The sequence below is a fragment of the Mesoplodon bidens genome (assembly GCF_964165515.1).
Source record: "Mesoplodon bidens genome assembly, chromosome: 7".
NCBI classification, from domain to species: domain Eukaryota; kingdom Metazoa; phylum Chordata; class Mammalia; order Artiodactyla; family Ziphiidae; genus Mesoplodon; species Mesoplodon bidens.
The window spans coordinates 2,747,679-2,766,283 of record NC_138164.1 but is presented as its reverse complement, the minus strand read 5'-3'; positions in this window follow the sequence as shown (position 1 = coordinate 2,766,283).

The window sequence follows — 18,605 nt, the reverse complement described above, 5'->3', positions numbered from 1 at the left end:
GTAGAGCTGGTTTGGTGGTGCTGAATTCTCTTAGCTTTTGCTTGTCTGTAGAGCTTTTGATTTCTCCATCGAATCTGAATGAGATCCTTGCCGGTGAGAGTAATCTTGGTTGTAGGTTCTTCCCTTTCATCATTTTAATTATATCATGCCACTTCCTTCTGGTTTGTAGAGTTTCTGCTGAGAAATCAGTTGTTAACCTTATGGAAGTTCCCTTGTATGTTATTTGTCGTTTTTTCCTTCCTGCTTTCAATAAGTATTCTTTGTCTTTAATTTTTACCAATTTGATTACTATGTGTTTTGGTGTGTTTCTCGTTGGGTTTATCCTGTATGGTTCTCTCTGTGCTTCCTGGACATGGGTGGCTATTTCCTTTCCCATGTTAGGGAAGTTTTCGACTATAATCTCTTCAAATATTTTCTCGTGTCCTTTCTCTTTCTCTTCTCCTTCTGGGACGCCTATAATACGAAAGTTGTTGCGTTTAATGTTGTCCCAGATATCTCTTAGGCTGTCTTCATTTCTTTTCATTCTTTTTTCTTTATTCTCTTTTGCAGCAGTGAATTCCACCATTCTGTCTTCCAGGTCATTTATCCGGTCTTCTGCCTCAGTTATTCTGCTATTGATTCCTTCTAGTGTATTTTTCATTTCAATTATTGTATTCTTCATCTCTATGTGTTTGTTCTTTAATTCTTTTTGATCTTTGTTAAACATTTCTTGCCTCTTTTCAATCTCTGCCTCCATTCTTTTTCCAAGGTCCTGGATCATCGTCACTATCATTATTCTGAATTCTTTTTCTGGAAGATTGCCTATCTCCATTTCATTTAGTTGTTTTTCTGGGCTTTTATCTTGTTCCTTCATCTGGTATATAGCCCTCTGCCCTTTCATCTTGTCTACCTTTCTGTGAATGTGGTTTTTGTTCCACAGGCTGCAGGATTGTTGTTCTTCTTGCTTCTGCTGTCTGTCCTCTGGTCTAAGGTAATTATTGATATGTATGTTCCTTTTACCATTTTCATAATTGGTTTGGATTTGTTTTTGTAGGTCCTTTTTTTCTCTGTGTTTCCTACTTAGAGAAGTTCCTTTAGCATTTGTTGTAGAGCTGGTTTGGTGATGCTGAATCCTCTTACCTTTTGCTTGTCTGTAAATCTTTTGATTTCTCCATCAAATCTGAATGAGATCCTTCCCAGGTAATCTTGGTTGTAGGTTCTTCTCTTTCATCACTTTAAATATATCGTGCCACTCCCATCTGACTTGTAGAGTTTCTGCTGAAAAATCACTTGTTAGCCATATGGGTTCCCTTGTATGTTATTTGTCGTTTTTCCCTTATTGCTTTTAATAATTTTTCTTTGTCTTTAATTTTTGTTAATTTGATAACTATGTGTCTCAGCATGTTTCTCCTTGGGTTTTTCCTGCCTGGGACTGTCTGTACTTCCTGGACTTGTGAGGCTATTTCCTTTCCCATGTTAGGAGATTTTCGACTATAATCTCTTGAAATGTTTTCTCGGGTCCTTTCTCTTCTCCTTCTGGGACACCTGTAAGTTGAATGTTAGTGCATTAAATGTTGTCGCAGAGGTCTCTTAGGCTGTCTTAATTTCTTTTCATCTTTTTCTTTATTCTGTTCCATGGCAGTGAATTCCACCATTCTGTCTTCCAGGTTTCTCATTTGTTTTTCTGCCTCAGTTATTCTGCTATTGATTCCTTCCAGTGAATTTTTCTTTTCAGTTATTGTATTGCTCATCTCTGTTTTTTGTTCTTTAATTCTTATAGGTCTTTGTTAAGCTTTTCTTTTATCTTCTTGATCTTTGCCTCCATTCTCTTTCCAAGGTCCTGGATCATCTTCACTATCCTTATTCTGAATTCTTTTTCTGTAAGATTGCCTATCTCCACTTCATTTAGTTGTTTTTCTGGGGTTTTATCTTGTTTCTTCTTCTGGTACATAGTCCTCTGCCTTTACATTTTGTGTATCTTTCTGTGAATGTGGTTTTCGTTCCACAGGCTCCATGATTGTAATTCTTCTTGCTTCTGCTGTCTGCCCTCTGGTGGATGAAGCTATCTAAGAGGCTTGTGCAAGCTTCCTGATAGGAGGGACTGGTGGTGGGTAGAGCTGGGTGTTACTCTGCTGAGCAGAGCTCAGTAAAACTTTAATCCACTTGTCTGCTGATGGGTGGGGCTGAGTTCCCTCCCTGTTGGTTGTTTGGCCTGAGGTGGCCCAGCACTGTAGCCTACAGGCTCTTTGGTGGGGCTAATTGCAGACTCTGGGAGGGTTCACACCAAGGAGTACTTCCCAGAACCTCTGCTGCCAGTGTCCTTGTCCCCAGGGTGAGCCACAGCCACCCCCCCACCTCTGCAGGAGACCCTCCAACACTAGCAGATAAGTCTGGTTCAGTCTCCTATGGGGTCACTGTTTCTTCCCCTGGGTCCCGATGCACACACTACTTCATGTGTGCCCTCCAAGAGTGGAGTCTCTATTTCCCCCAGTCCTGTCAAAATCCTGCAATCAAATCCTGCTAGCCTTCAAAGTCTGATTCTCTGGGAATTCCTCCTCCTGTTACCAGAGCCCCAGGTTGGGAAGCCTGACGTGGGGCTGAGAACCTTCACTCCATTGGGTGGACTTCTGTGGTATAAGTGTTCTCCAGTTTGTGAGTCACCCACCCAGCAGTTATGAGACTTGATTTTATTGTAATTGTGCCCCTCTTACTATCTCATTGTGGCTTCTCCTTTGTCTTTGGATGTGGGGTATCTTTTTTGGTGAGTTCCAGTGTCTTCCTGTCGATGATTGTTCAGCAGTTAGTTGTGATTCCAGTGCTCTCACAAGAGAGAGTGAACACATGTCCTTCTACTCCACTACCTTGAACCAATCTACTGGGTTCCTTCTTGCAGTCTGAGCCACATCCTGGCCTCCCTTCTGTAGAGCTAGACCTTTAAATTATACCTCCAAGGCCTTCTTCCTATCAGTCTCTTCCTTGTTATTCCTATACTGACATCTCAGTGAAGTGCCTCTTGTGTTTCTACTAAATGAAATAGCTTTCTAGTGGGGCTTTCTGCCTCTTCTCAACCCTGAAACTGTCTTCCACAATCTCGACAGAGCTATGTAATTAAAGTGCAAGAAAACCAGACCAATCCTAAATGTAACACCTCTCCCCTCCTGGGGTCCCCATGGACCATAGAATAATCTCAAGCTTTTCATCAGGATGAATAGGGCTCTTTATCACATGGCCTCCCAAACACAGACACCACCAGACCTTCCTCCCACTGGAACTTCCAGCAGTACCACATCTCTTTCCTGAAAACCCTATGCACCTGTCCTGCCTGATGCTCTGTTCCCCTGCACGGAATTCCCTTCCCCCTCCTCCTTTGTCTGGCAAGCTCCTCATCGTTCTGTGACCTCAGGTGTGCCTGCTCCAAGACACAGCCACCCCATCACCATTGTGTCACAGGGCACCCCATGGCACCTGTCACCTCTCACGGTGACTTTAGTTTTATCTGACACATCTTTCTTAGCAGAATCCATTGATGGGGTTCAAGGGGTTTCAGTGTTACTCTTCATACAAGATTAAGGTACCAAGGGCCAAATATTCTCAATTTTACAGTAGTGCTGTGTGTGTTTGGTCATGCAGTCACTCAGCCAGCTTTGTTAAGGGCTTACTATGTGCGAGGTACTGGAACACATTCCAGGTCACACAGTGTGACGGGGTTCTGGGGTGGATGTCCAGAGTGTCCAGGTAATATATAAGCATGGACGTAGTCTTCTCCCTTGGTCCCTGGAACCACTGAAAGTTCTGAAAATTAGGGATCAGAGCAGCAGAGAGTGATTCCTACCAGCAGGTGTCACTGCAGCCAATCAGACACCCTGACATCCATCATCCAGGGGACGGAACTCTGCCTTGAATTAATAACATTCTAAACGTTTTCTATTTATATGTGAACATTCACATTTCTTTGCCTTTTGAGACCAGACTGGATCTATTCATTCTCCTTAATGGCTTTGTAAACAGTGTGGCTTCTGTGACCCACTCTCCTCCTCCCTTGCTCCCTAGCCGTCTACTGCCTCTTACTACACCGAGTGAGGAGTGATTTTGATTTTGATTGTATTCATTTCCTATAAGGAGAGAGGCTGTGAGTGAATCGTACATCAGTTCAAATGACTTTCTGTTTTGAGAGTGTTCCCACGGGGGTGCGATTCTTTTAATTTATTTAATCTGATGTGCTTTTTCAGAATCCCTCTCTCTTCTGCAGAACAGATGGGAGGGGACTGCACGGCAGGCACCAGCTCTCTCTCTGCTCCCCGTGGAGACCTGGGCTCTGTACACAAAGCCTGGGGGCCGCGTGAGGCTATGTGCTGCTGCAGGGGATGCAGAGGTGCTTCTCCAGCAGTGTGGGGTCCTTGACATCTGAGGGGCCTGTGTGGCCTTGCTCTTGGGCCCACCCCTGTGGCCAGCCGCCTGTTTGGTCTGGCTGGAGAAAAAAAGGGCACAGAGCAGTCCATGTCCTCAGCACTTAGATCCAGGAATCTTAAACCCTTTTTGGGTTATATCAGGTCAACCGTTGAAGCATCAGTGAGTGCTGGAGAAGATGTAGTAGATGCTGCCAACCTCATCCCCCTGCAAAAAAAAATCTATTCTGAATATATTCAACATTGACAGCCAACAGCCATCGTCATCAGGAACAGGGCTTCTGAGTCACATGGACCTGAGTGTAAACCCCCATTTGGCTACTTCCTAAGAATGTGATTCTGGGCAAATGAAGCCACAGATGCCTAGCACTTAATAGAGGAATGACAGTAACACCCACCTCCCAGGGCTGCCCTGAAGAGTAAATGCACAGAACTTGCCAAGTGCTCAGCCCTGTGTCTGCACAGAGCAAGCATCCAAAAGTAGCAATGAGCCTGACAGTTATTATTATTAAACATACAGAGCTAACGCTACAGGGGAGGCTTTCTTTTCCTTTTTTCAATTGAAGGAATTTGGCTTATTCAATAGAGGTCCTGCTATGATACCTTAGGCCTGAGGATGCAGGTCTCTTTTGCACTTATACCCCTGTGTTGTCATCATTTTATGCGTTGTCATGGTTTTACATGCAGGGCCACTGGACTTCCTCCTGTCAGCTGTACAGGTGGAGGCTGAGTCTTCTGCTGTGTTTAGGCAGTGTTCTGTCATAGAAGAGCGGCTCCATGGATGACCAGCCAAGGAAAGCAGGGCACTTGCTCCTTGGTGTGTTTACTTAAGGTCCCACTTAGGAGACCTCTGGTGACAAGCCATTAGGTGCCTGCTTACATGTGACAGAGAAAAAGCACCAATTACCCTAATGTTCCCATTTCTCTCTACAGTTGTCTTTTAGAATACCTGCCTTGCTCTTCCTTTTGAGAAACATCTTTTTTTTTTTTTTTTTTTATTCATAAGACTAGGTATTGACAAGGTTGTCCAGGGCTATTGTACATGGTTGTTCAAGCTGGACCAGGTACAATCTGCACATCCATGGGGTAGCCCCGAATCTCCCCAGTTAGACAGTGTCTAGTTAGAGAGAGACCCTAAGACATTACATGAAGTCACAGGCACACTGCCACGTGCTCGTGTATTTTTACTGTCTTTATTTTTGCAGTCAGGAAAAATGTTACTCTGGTAACAAGATTATCACCTCCTTCCCTGTAGCCTCGCTCGCTGCCGTACAAGTTCCTGCAATAACTGCAGGGTTCCCTGTTCTGCCCTCTGTCTTCCTAACTCTCTACAGGGTACCTCACCAACCTACATGCTCAAGGCAGAGACCCAGTGGCCTGTTGGCCCTCCCTTTCCTACAGTCCTGTCATCTAGGTCATCACCAAATCCTGTTGATTTCACCTCCAAAATTCATCTTGGACTCCCACATCTCCCCTCTCTCCACCATGGCCCATGCCTCCGTCATCTGCTTAAACTACAGCAATAGCCACTGACCAACATCTCACCCCCAGCCTCACTCGGATCCCTCTGCTCTCTGGAGTCTGGAAGAGAGTTTGAAAGCATGAATTAGCTTTTGTTACTCCCATTCGCCCTGCGGTGAACTTCCACTCCACTTCAGATGAGATCCTAAATGCTTTCCAGCCCCTGGAAAACTCCCCAGCCTCCAGGCTCGCCCAGGTCTGCAGCGTCTTCACACTGCCCTCTCCCCACCTCTGGCCCCTCGCAGTGTTCTCAGCCACAGGGGCCTCCGTTCAGTCCTGAGGATAAGACACCCAGCTCGACCATCTGCTGCATCTTTCCCTCCATCTGAAAGACGCCTCCTCTGCCCTCACCCTCACTACTGCCCTGTCCCATAATCACCCTCCAGGCTGCTCCCCTGTGCTCCTTCCAGAGGGCTAACCTCTCACCTCCTGGTCTCAGTTGGGTGGTTTCTGTTATCCTCTCTCCATGTGAATTATTTCTTCCTAATGATAATTTTTAGCATTCGTAGGTATGTATTTATCTACGTATAACTATTTTGCTTCACGTCTGCCTCACTAGATTATAAATAAGCCTCATGTATGGCAGGGATCATGTCCCTTATTTGACATTTTAAACTCAGTGTCTGTAGCCTGATACCTGCCAGAGGGATAGATGCTCAAAAATTGCTTAATGAGTGGAGACACCAACATTTAATTTATTTTTCTGGGTGTTTTAAAACTCAATTGACCTCAGGGAAAAGTAAAGCGCAACTAGTGTAAGACATCACTACACACCTATTATAATGACTAATATCTTAAAAGACTGACCACAATAACCAGGTGTTAGCCAAGATGTGGGGCAGCTGGCACAAGCAGGCATGATGGTGGAGATACAAAGTGCTAGAACGACTCGAGAAACAGCAAGACAGGTCCTTAAAAAGTTAAACGTACACCTGCTGTAGGACCCAGCCATTTCACCCCTAGGTATTTTTCTAAGGTAAATAAAATCATACATCTGTACAAAGACTTGTGCCCATATGTTAATAGTAGCTTTACTTAAATTAACCAAATTTGGGAACAATCCATGTCCATCAATGGATACATGGATAAACCAATGATGGTAAATCTGTATACGGAATATGAGTCAGCAATCAATAGGGAGGAACTATTGATAGAGGCAACTATAGAGATGGATCTCAAACCATTATGCTGAGCGAAAGAAAGCAGATGCAGAACAGCACAGATGGTACAACTCTATTGATTCCATTCTATGGACTCCAAGGAAAAGCAAAACTAACCTATAGTGACGAAAGCAGAACGGTAGTTTTCTGGGGCTGGTTGGGGCGTGGGGATTGATTGCAAAGGATATAAGGTAAATTCCTGAGGTGAGGAAAACATTCTGTATCTTGGTGGTTATATAGATGTATACATACATGCATCAAAGCTCATAGAACCACACTCCTAAATGGATACATTCTACTGTGTGTGTATAGAGTATCATATATATATATATATATGTGTGTGTGTGTGTGTGTGTGTGTGTGTGTGTGTGTGTGTATGCATATATATGTATGATACCTTGATAAAGTTGGTTTAAAAAGCTCCACTGGGCACATCTGGGAACATCAGTTTTAAATGGTCATACATAGGAGGAATCCCAGTGCTCCAGGGAGTGGAGACCAGTGATGATGCAGGGGAGAGATAGATTATTTTTTCCTTGATGGTATTTTCAGTTTGTCATGGCAAAGTGAAGCTAGAGTCTCAAGGCATTAAGATACAGATGGACTACTTTTAGGGTTGCCAGGAAAAATACAGGATGACCATCCAAATTCAATTTTTGATACATAACAAATATTTTTACTATAAGTATGTCTCATGCAATATTTGGGACACACTTTTACTAAAAAACAACACAAAAATTGTTGTGTATCTGAAATTCAAATGTAACTGAGTGTCCTGTATTTTTATTTGCTAAAGCTGGCAACTCTTCCAGTGTACCATATCATCACCAGAATGTTTGAATTCACGTGTGGAAAGATTTTCTTTACAACACATTTTGCATTTTATGATGCTGCTCACATGGAAAATTGGCATCAATATTATACGGTGAAAATAATGTGGGTTTTGTAGTGACTCAGACCTGATTCTAATCCCAATTTTTCTTCCTAACTCACTCTGAGAGTTAGGCCAAGTTGTTTAACATCTCTGCAAAGTGAGGATAATAACATCCAACTCAGAGTTTGATTCGAGGAGTGCCAGTAGAAGGACCAGGTATTTGTCATCCCTAATCTGGGGAACTGCTTCTTTTCCGTGGCTGCAATGCTTTGGCCAGTAGAGTTTAGGGTCTCAAATTTCAGAAACCGTAAAATTGTGGTGAGAGGAGGAGCTCACTGTTGACCATAACCTTGGCAATGACCCTGATTCTGAAAGCGGCTCTGGGCTGCCATCTTGGTTACAGCATTAGTATCCCTCAGACTCACTGGTGTTCGTGGACAGGTAAGTATTGCAGCGGTGGGGTTAAGAATGGGACTGAAATGTCATTTCCACCGTCTGCTGATGCTTCTTAAAGGAAAGGAAGGGTGTGTAAAATTGAGGAAGAATAAAGAAAGGTCTTGATCTACTCTGGAGAAATTGGAGGGAGTCTCTTCCTGTTAAAGTTTTGCTACAAAAGGGAATTATTTTATCTCAGGAAGAAAAAGGAAAAAAAAAAAAACATGTTCAAGGGGAATAGTGAAAACTGCTTACTCCCATGACTTACTTTACCTGTCAACAACGCATAGACCTGAGGGCACTCGGTGAAATTTATGGCCAGTGAATTCCAGCCATTAAAAGGAAATGCTTCTTTATCTGCTCTGCAGTTGGCTGCTATGGGAGGTCACCGAAGCAGAACCAGGGGCTATGTTTAGAAAGGGGATCCAACTATTTTATAAGCCATAAAATCTTAGCTGGTTAGGCAGCTTGGAGCAGAGCATCAGGTGCCACCTGGAAGCCCAGAGCAACAGCTTCTGCCTTCAGGAGTGCAGGCCGGTCTTTGGGCCACTTCTCCTGGTCCAGTACATTCCTGAGCAGCTCTTGGCACTGGGAACATCACTTTTTTCTTGGCCCCTCAGTCCTAGGCCTGGTATAAAGTTCCTCTGGCTGCTGATTTATAGGTGGCCGTATCATTGCCTCCTTTACTTTTTCCAACAACTTTATAACTAGTTCCCAGTGTGAAATTCCTTCTGTTGGAGGCCTGTCATGCATGCCCTCTGTCTGACTGGCCCTTGACGGATGCACCTGGACATGCCATTTCCCCCAGGGTATTTCTGCCAGTTTTGAATAGGATGGATAGGTTAGGCAGGGTCTGTGTAGCTGCATAGTCAGGGCAAACTTGGATGGAAGCAGATATGGGAACTGAATCTCTTCCTGCTCTTCTAGGGTCCAACTGCAGGGGTGGACCAGTTCCATAGTCAGTGCTATGTGACTGAAGATATCCCATTAACTCAGGGGGGATGACAGCGGTGCCAGGACTTGAAGTTCCGGATTCTACTTGTGTGACTTGAAGTTAAATCATTAGTTGGCTATTGTTGTTGTACTTGATGTTTTATTTTCTTACAGGGAGGTTATCCCTAAGGTATTCATACAAAATCAGGATTCAGGGTAATTTAGTGATCTTACAGAGAAACTTAACCAGAGCAGAGGCAGTAGGACAAAGATTAGTAAAATTGTACCCAGTTGAGGAAGGAAACCCATCCCAAATTAAAATGCAGGGAGCGTTGAAAAAAACACAGTTATGAAAAGTGTATTCTAGGGATAAAATGTGGATTAAGGACTTGAGGTTTAGCTATTATTCTACCAGCTACAAATTTTAAACAGACCTCCATTGAATAGTCTATGGGATTAAATGGGTCATGTTTCAAAGAGCCCCCAGTGACCACTGGGCATTGCAGGTTTCTGCTGAGAGCAAGTGGCCTCAAGCAACAAGTAGAAAAGTCCAAGATGTTAAGTCCAATATAGACTACTTTATACAGTTTCATGTTGTTCTAGTTGGTGGTTCATTTAAATTCATAGCTACAAATGGTACCATTCTTTTCACTTTCATCTTTGATCCTATAATCCAACTTCTGCTTTTTTTTTTTTTCCTACCTACTTACATCAGCAAACTCTGATGTGGGCTCATAATATAGGAATGCTTCATTTCTGGACATTTGTGGGAAATTGAATGTTATTAACATTTGAAAAAAATTGAGTCATACTTCACATTTGCTACAAAATACTGTCTTTGAAGTGACATCCTCAGAGCTCTTGGAGGGAGGGAGGGAGGAAGAGAGAGATGGAGAGAGAGAAAAAAAGAGAGAGAAAGATTGATTCTTTTTTTTAGTAGAAGATTATTATCCCCAAACTTACCAGTTTGGTATATTCAGAGTTTTTCGAATGATATATTCTTAAAACATTTATCTGCCTAGATAGGTCCTAATAGAAGCAGTGACTGTAGGAACATGTGCAGATCACGCAACTCCACTGACATAAGGAGACAACCTTAACCACTCCAGGCACTTCATCTTTGAAAAGTTTAGTTTAGTATAATCCAAAGAGAAGAGGAGGGCTGCACCTCTATAGCTACTGTTTGGAATACATTCTTTGAAAACCTTCACACCTCTATGATTCCACGGAGAACATGGCAGCCATAATGAGAAGGTTCACAGCTGTGCAAGGGAAAGCTTGAAAGCATACCATCTTACTATGTTCCTTTTTCGCTAGTACTGCTCATTGCCATGTTTATAAGTCCTCTAAAAAGTGCTTCAGTCTTTTTAGAGAATGAGAAAATAATTCCAGGTTCATGGTTCCAAGTGAAGTATTCCTGGGGCTGCAAAACCAATACTAGAGAGGCTAAGATTGCATAGCATTCTGGAACTTGAGAACAAACAGAAGACAATATTCAATTTACACAGCCCTGCAGATCTTACTCAAATATGAATTGGAACATGGACATTTTCATTGGCTGAACAACTGGTCTTTCATCACCTTCTTTTCCTAGCTCTTATCTCTTTCTCTTTTTATTTCTAACTCATTTGTTTGGAGAATGCACACCTATGTTTATAATAACGGTCTGTTTGCATATAGTAACAAATTCATAACCATATAAAACAAATTTGTAAGAGATTAGAAAGAAGGCCGCTCTTCCATAGGAGACCAGTTGCCTGAAAGTGTTTAAGACCTTTGTCATGATGTTAATACTTGGGCTTGTTAGGGCTTATTTTCATAGCTGCTACCAAAATTTGCAGGGAAGAATAGATTTCATCCACATCACTAATTTACCTTCCTGAAATTGATAAGATAGGAAGCAAGAATCCATTGAAACTTTGATCCCAGATGGATTTCTCTCTCCAGGAAGGAATCCAAGTTTCATTTTATCTTTAGTGCTTTTTTAGGTATTCTTCATAGAAGGGAGAGTGTGACATCAGAGTGTTAATGAAAAAAACTAAATAACTCTCTGAACATGAACCCATCATCTGAAAAACAGAAGCTAATTTTGAATTATTAAAGGAGGCTGGATCACAACTCACCACTGAGAAACAGAGGGAGGGAAAATGGTGTTTGGGAAGTCCAATTATTTCTGAACCAGAGACAGTCTTATTAAGTTGGGAAGAAAATTAATTAGGCTAATTAGAAAACCTCATTGGAATTCAGCAAGGAGTTATGAGAGGCAACATGACAACACTGGCTGTGGTGGGAGAGGAAGAAGGTTCTGGGGGAGAGTGAAATGAGTTTTTCAGGAAGCGATTGGAGGGTGATTCACGCTCAGTGCAGTTGATCACTGGGTCACTTCAGAGGGAAGCAGCCGCATTTTTATAGACTTTTTGTTCCCAGTGGTGGGTCTTCACTGAGTATTAAAAATGATATCTGGTGTATGTTATGAGAGAAAAAAAGAGAAAAAAAAACCCTAAGATTTATTCTGAGACTCCAGTGGGATTTTATATTTATTTTGGTATTTCCGATATGCTGGTTCATCCGCATGGCACATTGTTAAAAAGTGCTGAGTGGGTGGGTTTTTATCTTCTTGGATTTATGGAGTCCTTAAAACATCTGTTCCGTTCTGATTCCACTGCTCAGGACAAAGACGTCAGTCAGGGGAAGTGTCGATCACTGGGCTGTGTCGATGCACTGACATTGGCTGCAACTGATGGAGATAATGCTGTTGAGAGAGTCAGCGGTGACGGGCTGTGGAGGAAAGGCCAGGGATTCTTCCTCTGGAAACTGGGCTCTGCAACAGGACTTGGTGCTGCAGACACTGGGAGTCTGAAGTGAGGCAGGAGGGGCCCCAGAAGGAGATGCACAAGACGGTCTGGGGGCTGGGAAGCCCTGCTCCCAGAGGTCAGAGCACATGCACAGGACTCTGCCCATGACCTCCCTGTCTCTCCAAAGGTCCTATTAACGTGACCCCTCCTTCAGTGGGGCTCCAGGAGAGGAGGAGCTATTCCAGCTCCTAGAGGATAATTCCTACTGCTCTTGTCATTTTCCGAGAATGTAAGGTACATCCCAGCCCAGTTCAGCAGGATGGAGAGAATCGCCAAAGAAGAGACCTTTTCCATGTGGGGTAGGGTTAGGGTGAAACCTCTGGTGAAAATAGATGCTACCATGGATCAGAGACTCCTTGAAGGAAGCAAGAGGGATGGGACAGGACGGACAGTTTTTATACCTCGTATGTGTCAGAGGCTTTCTCTATGTGAACTCATCTCACCCCTCAGGGCAGTCCAATGTACTAGGTGGTGTTAGACACATTATATGGGTGAGGTAACTGATATCTGGGAACTGAAGTCCTATGGGATCCACACCTAATAAGAAGAAGAAGCTGAAATCAAACCCAGGTGTTATATGGACTGAACGTGTCTCCCCAAATCCGTATGTTGAATCCCTACTCCCTCCCCTCCGTATGATGGTTTTTGAGATGGGGCCTTAAGGAGGTAACTACGGCTAGCTGAGGTCAAGAGGATGGGGCCCTCCTGATGAGATGAGCATCCTTAGCAGTAGAGGAAGAGAGACATTTTTTCTCTCTCTGTCTCTCTTCAAGTCAGGGAGGAAAAGCCATGTGAGGACACAGTGAGAAGTCAGCCCCAAGCAAGCCAGGAATGGGGCCTCACTAGCCCCTGACCCCACTGGCAACCTGACCTCACACTCCAGCCTCCAGAACTTGAGAAAATACATTTCTACTCTTCAAGTCACCCAGTCTCTTTGTTAGAGCAGTCAGGGCTAATCCATGTCCAACAGTCATCAACACCAAGGCTGCAAAGAATAATGAGCTTTATTTGGGGTCTTAAGAATCAGTTCATCACACCACCACCCCGACCCTGGTGGAGTGGGATGAATTGGGAGATTGGGATTGACATGTATACACTAATATGTCTAAAATAGATAACTAATAAGAACTTGCTGTATATATATATATATATATATATATATATATATATAAAAGAATCACAGTTCAGGAGACACAGATTAAACCAAAAGAGTGTTCTGGGGAAGAGAAAGCGTCAGGCAGGGGCTGTTGAAGTTGCGTGGCGAAAATTGCGATGGACACAAGTCAGTCCCTAAGGACTTGTGAAGTGTTTTGGGGGTCGTGTTCGATAAGTATCTTGAGTTTCTGGCAGGTGTTCTGGATGCCTTTGTTAGGACAATGGGTGGTCTAAAGGTCAGATTCCATCCCAGGTGAGATGTGTGTAAGTCACACTTCCTCAATGGCTCCCGGCTCCATTCCTGAGAGCTCTCTTAGCAACACTGCCTCCATTTCAATTTTCCTTTCACATGCACCAGGTTTGCTTTTCCCAAAGCCGATGACCTTCAGCAGCACTGTAGTGCCCCCGGGAGTTCCCTCAATGGTAATGGGAAACTGGACATCCTCTGCCTAAGTTCCCATGTGGCTCAATGTAACAGTGGGTAAGGAAGCCCTTGGATGGTGGAAATCCGTCCTGCTTACCTGGAGAAGGACCTTACTTTCACCTTCCCCTTGAGGAGGGTAAAAACAATCTTAATAACAAGATTTAAGATATTGGGGCCTGGGTTCAAAATGAGGCCAAGGGGTCTGAATTCTGAGTGCTCTTTTTCATTGTAGCTCAGAGACACAGGCAGATGCCCAGCGTGGTGTCCCTGTCGGCCAGGGCCAAGTCAGAGCTGCATACTGGACAGTTACAGCCATAACCTGTGGGACTGACACTGGGCAGTGCATCCACAGCCCCCCAGGCCCAGCAGGTGCCTTGGCCTCTTGGCCTTTCCCTGGTGCAGACCTCCTCCGAGGCCGTCCTCTGCAATCACGAGGTCTGCCTGTCAAGCTGAACCAAGTAATGACACAGGAGTCAATTCGTTCTCCCCAATAGACTGCTCCCCTGTCGATTCCCAGCCTCCCAGCTGACCCCATTATGATAATGGCCTGGCCTGGCTACTCTCAGAACAGGTCTGATGGAGAAGTGAAAGCCTCCTTGAAACATGCATTATGGAGAGGCTGGCAGATATGGCTCTGTCCCTGCTGGCTCTGGACAGGAGCCTTCTGCCTCCCCATTGTCACCACTGAGTGATGCCATGTGCTGATTCATGCCACATGCTGCTGGCATCCCAGGGATACCCATCGTGCCATCCCCTCCAACAATGGGCTCGATCTGCCAATGCTGAGGGAGACGGGTGGATTCGGACGGCAAAATGTTGCTGTCAGTCTGGCATCTCCACCTGAACTCAATCTTTAAAGCAGGTGCCCATTTTCATGTCTTCAGGTGTATGATGGTGTCCCTCCCTCTGGACCTTGAGGAACACACCTTTCTATAAAATCTAGGCAGCCTGACTGCAAAACTTTGGGATAAAAAGTTCGCAAGTCAGTCATTGGAGATTTGATTTAACATCAAACATCTTAGTCTTTCCAAATATTTGAGAATGTTAATATTGTGATAACACAGCCCGAGAAACATCGTGAGGGTGATTGTTTCAATAAAATCTCAAATAATTTTCCCAACAGCATCATTCTCAACCTCTGGCAAGCATTCCATCCTTGGTGCACACGCTAGTCACTGACTCAGTGCAGGTAGCTGTAGAGTAGTGATATGATATTTAGCCGAGATTAAAGCTACATTTTGAGATACTTTAAAACACAGAGATTAAATGTATGTCACATGTGATAAGCCATTCAGTTAAGGGGATTATATTATCTGAATGATTTATAGCCATAGACAAATTACTTTGTGTTCTGGAGGTAAGATCCACACACATGTCTGAATCTAGAATGAGAACATATTACAAACCCCAGGCTCCTCTTCCTAGGCCCATGTTGCTTTGCTTTGGATCCACAGGCAAATTTTTTTTTTTTTTTGGTATCCCTTCACAATTTCCTTTTCTCCTCCATTCTGCAAGCTGCTTTATATAATGCACGTCCCTGTAGTTCTGTGATAATTTATTATTTAATTATGTAACCATTACATAATTCTTCAGCTTCAGCCTTCAGTGTTTCTATCGTTGTTAATGTAACTGTTATGGAAGCATGTAAGTTTTATTTATTGTTTCCATCACAGTGCAATAATTATGTAACTCTGCAATTCTGCAGCTATTATTTCTATTTGTTTAATTACATAACTATAAGGATATTAGACCTCTAAAACATTTGGTGATATATTTATGAGGAAGATGCTAGGAGACAGCAATAATAATGATATATCAGAGCAACAGGAAAACTAAATAATAGTATTAATATTAATGGCAATAACAGTAATAAGCAGCAACATTACCATTTGCTTTTCCTTCGTGCTGTATTTGGTCCCTTTAATGGGTTCCTTCCCAAATCTCTGTGGTTAATTAGCTATAGAGCATTTGGTTCTCAGCAGTGGGTACAACCTCATTTCCAGACTTTACCTGGCAAGGCTGTGCTTTATAGAATACCAGATGGAAGAGATCTGTTCTGTCCTTTTTTATAAGGCTTGGAGTAGACAGATTTCTTTCTTCCCCATGTCATCTGGGGACCTTCCACAGTTAGGATACCCTGTGCTGAGATACACAGATTGCTCAGAATCCTAAGAACCTGAGATGTGTCTGGGGTACAGGTGTGTGCCCTGGAGAAGCTGTTATGGGGGGAAGAGCATGGGCTTTGGAAAGAGACAGATCTGTCCTGAATTCTGGCTCTGCCACTAGCTAGGTGAACTTGAACTAGTTGCCTGACTCCTTTGGACCACAATTTCCTCAATTCTAGAATGGGGGTAATAACGTCTAACAGCTGTGAGACTATTGTGAGGATGAAATGAAAATAATGGGTGCAGATGACAAGGCCTGCAGTGGATGCCTGTGGACAGCTACTGTTTTGGAGCTACTCATGGATGAGAGTCAGAGGGAGAGCATGGATTGAATTTCTCCTTCCCATGGATCACTTTCCTCTAACCTTCTCAACTCAACTCCCGCCCTCCCAGGCCCCTAAACGTCATCATAATAGTTAAATAGCTAATATGTGGTCAGCAATCGACACATGCCAGATTCCTTGCACACATTCTCTGGTTAAACATCACAACCACCCTAAAAGGTAATTACGATTATTGTCACCGAGTTGAGGAAATGGAGATACAGGGAGGTTAAGGAACTGACCAAAGTCCTCCCAGCTCATTGGTGGTGGCGCCTGGGAGAAGCCCAGCCAGGCTGTCTCCACGGCAGGTGTTCTTTTGCTACACTGTGCACCTCCCAGCAGCTACATCCAGAAGTAGCCAAATGAGTGACTACGCCTTCTGAGGAGTCAGCTCCCTCCTCCCTGTCTTCCCCCCTCCAGTCCATTCCCTGCAGAAGAGCCTGTGTAATCACCTTAAAATGTAAATCAGAAGCCGTAATTGCTCCTTTTTGACCCTCCAGTGGCTTTCCCATTACTCTTAAGATAAAACTTAATTTTGTTTCTTTTTATGGCTGAGTAATATTCCATTGTATATATGTGCCACATCTTTATCCATTCATCTGATGATGGACACTTAGGTTGTTTCCATCTCCTGGCTATTGTAAATAGAGCTGAAATGAACATTTTGGTACATGACTCTTTTTTTTTTTTTTTTTTTTTTTTTTGCTGTACGCGGGCCTCTCACTGCTGTGGCCTCTCCCGTTGCGGAGCACAGGCTCCGGACACACAGGCTCCGCGGCCATGGCTCGCGGGCCCAGCCGCTGCGCGGCATGTGGGATCTTCCGGGATAGGGGCACGAACCCGTGTCCCCTGCATCGGCAGGCGGACTCTCAACCACTGCGCCACCAGGGAAGCCCAATGACTCTTTTTGAATTATGGTTTTCTCAGGGTATATGCCCAGTAGTGGGTTTGCTGGATCATATGGTAGTTCTATTTGTAGTTTTTTAAGGAACCTCCATACTGTTCTCCATAGTGGCTGTACCAATTCACATTCACTTTGTTATACAGCAGAAACTAACACACCATTGTAAAGAAATTATACTCCAATAAAGATGTAAAAAAAAAAAAAAAGCTAAAACTTAACACCTTGCCAGGGTCTGCATCTAAGCATCTCCATGATGTGACCCCTGCTTGCTGCTCCATCACTTGCCAGGCCCCGGACCTTTCTCAACCATGCCAACCAAGCTCCACCCCTGTCTTGCTCAGGCTGTTGCACTCAGTTTCCTACACCTGGAATGCTTTCTACCTTCTCATCATGTACATCTCAGCTTATAATCTCTTCTAAGAAGTTTCCCCCAAAAGCCTTACCTAAATTAACCCCGGCCCCATGTCCTGCTGTTCATTAATAAACAGCTTATTCATTTCATGTGTAACATGTACTGTCGCTGCAGTTGTTTTATTTTTCGGATCCTCTGTGTTCTTCAGGGCGTCCTCCACTAGGATATAACTTCATGAGGCCAGGCACTGTGTCCAGCTTGTTCACAGTCCGGCCCTGGCACAGAGCTCAGGACCTGGACCTTGGTGAACATTCATTCATGGAAGGAATGGCTGCCTTTTTTGTGGCTGTAGATGCCCTTGGGCTTTAAATAGTTCATGTGTAATCGGAAGAAGAGAGGCTGTATTTTCTCATGTGGGGCATTGATTCACACCTGAGACATGGCACAGCACCCAGCTTCAAAAGCTTAGACCTAGATGAGAGTATGTTAGGTCTGGGATCTGGGAGCACAGTGGACGGTAATGTGGTCATCCAGGGGACAGAGGGCGTGGGGAGAAGGCAGCTGAATCAGAGGCACTGGGAGGCTGAGGGGAGAGCGCCTCCTTGTCCCATAAAAGTGAAGGCAGTCAGGCTTGTTGTTCTAATCTGACATTGGAGTGGAAACTCTGGGACTCGGAACAGCTGTGTTTCCAGGGGTCGCACGCCAGACCCCTCTTCTGCCAAGAATATCTCTTGTTTGTATAATTGCCACCAAAGAACTCAGTCCGACCAACCTCCATTATTCCACCTGTCTTCTTATTATAATTTTATTGAAGCATTTTCCTTCCTTGGGTTATATATCTATGTGTGATCTTAAAAGTATAAGTGATATTATTTATAACAATGTGGTCTTTCTCCTTTCCGTTATTTTCCTTTCCAATCAGACACTTTATTCTTACCCATCACATTTCAGTCACTGCCACGTGAATAACAGGGAGCATAAATATTCAGATCTGGCCCTCTTTGTCCCCTTTCTAATTCCCATTTTACTTCTAAGTTCATCTTCAAGAGGATGCTCCTCTCCCTTTTTCCCGATGGCTTTGCTACCATAACTCTATCTTCTTCAATTGTCATCACCCTT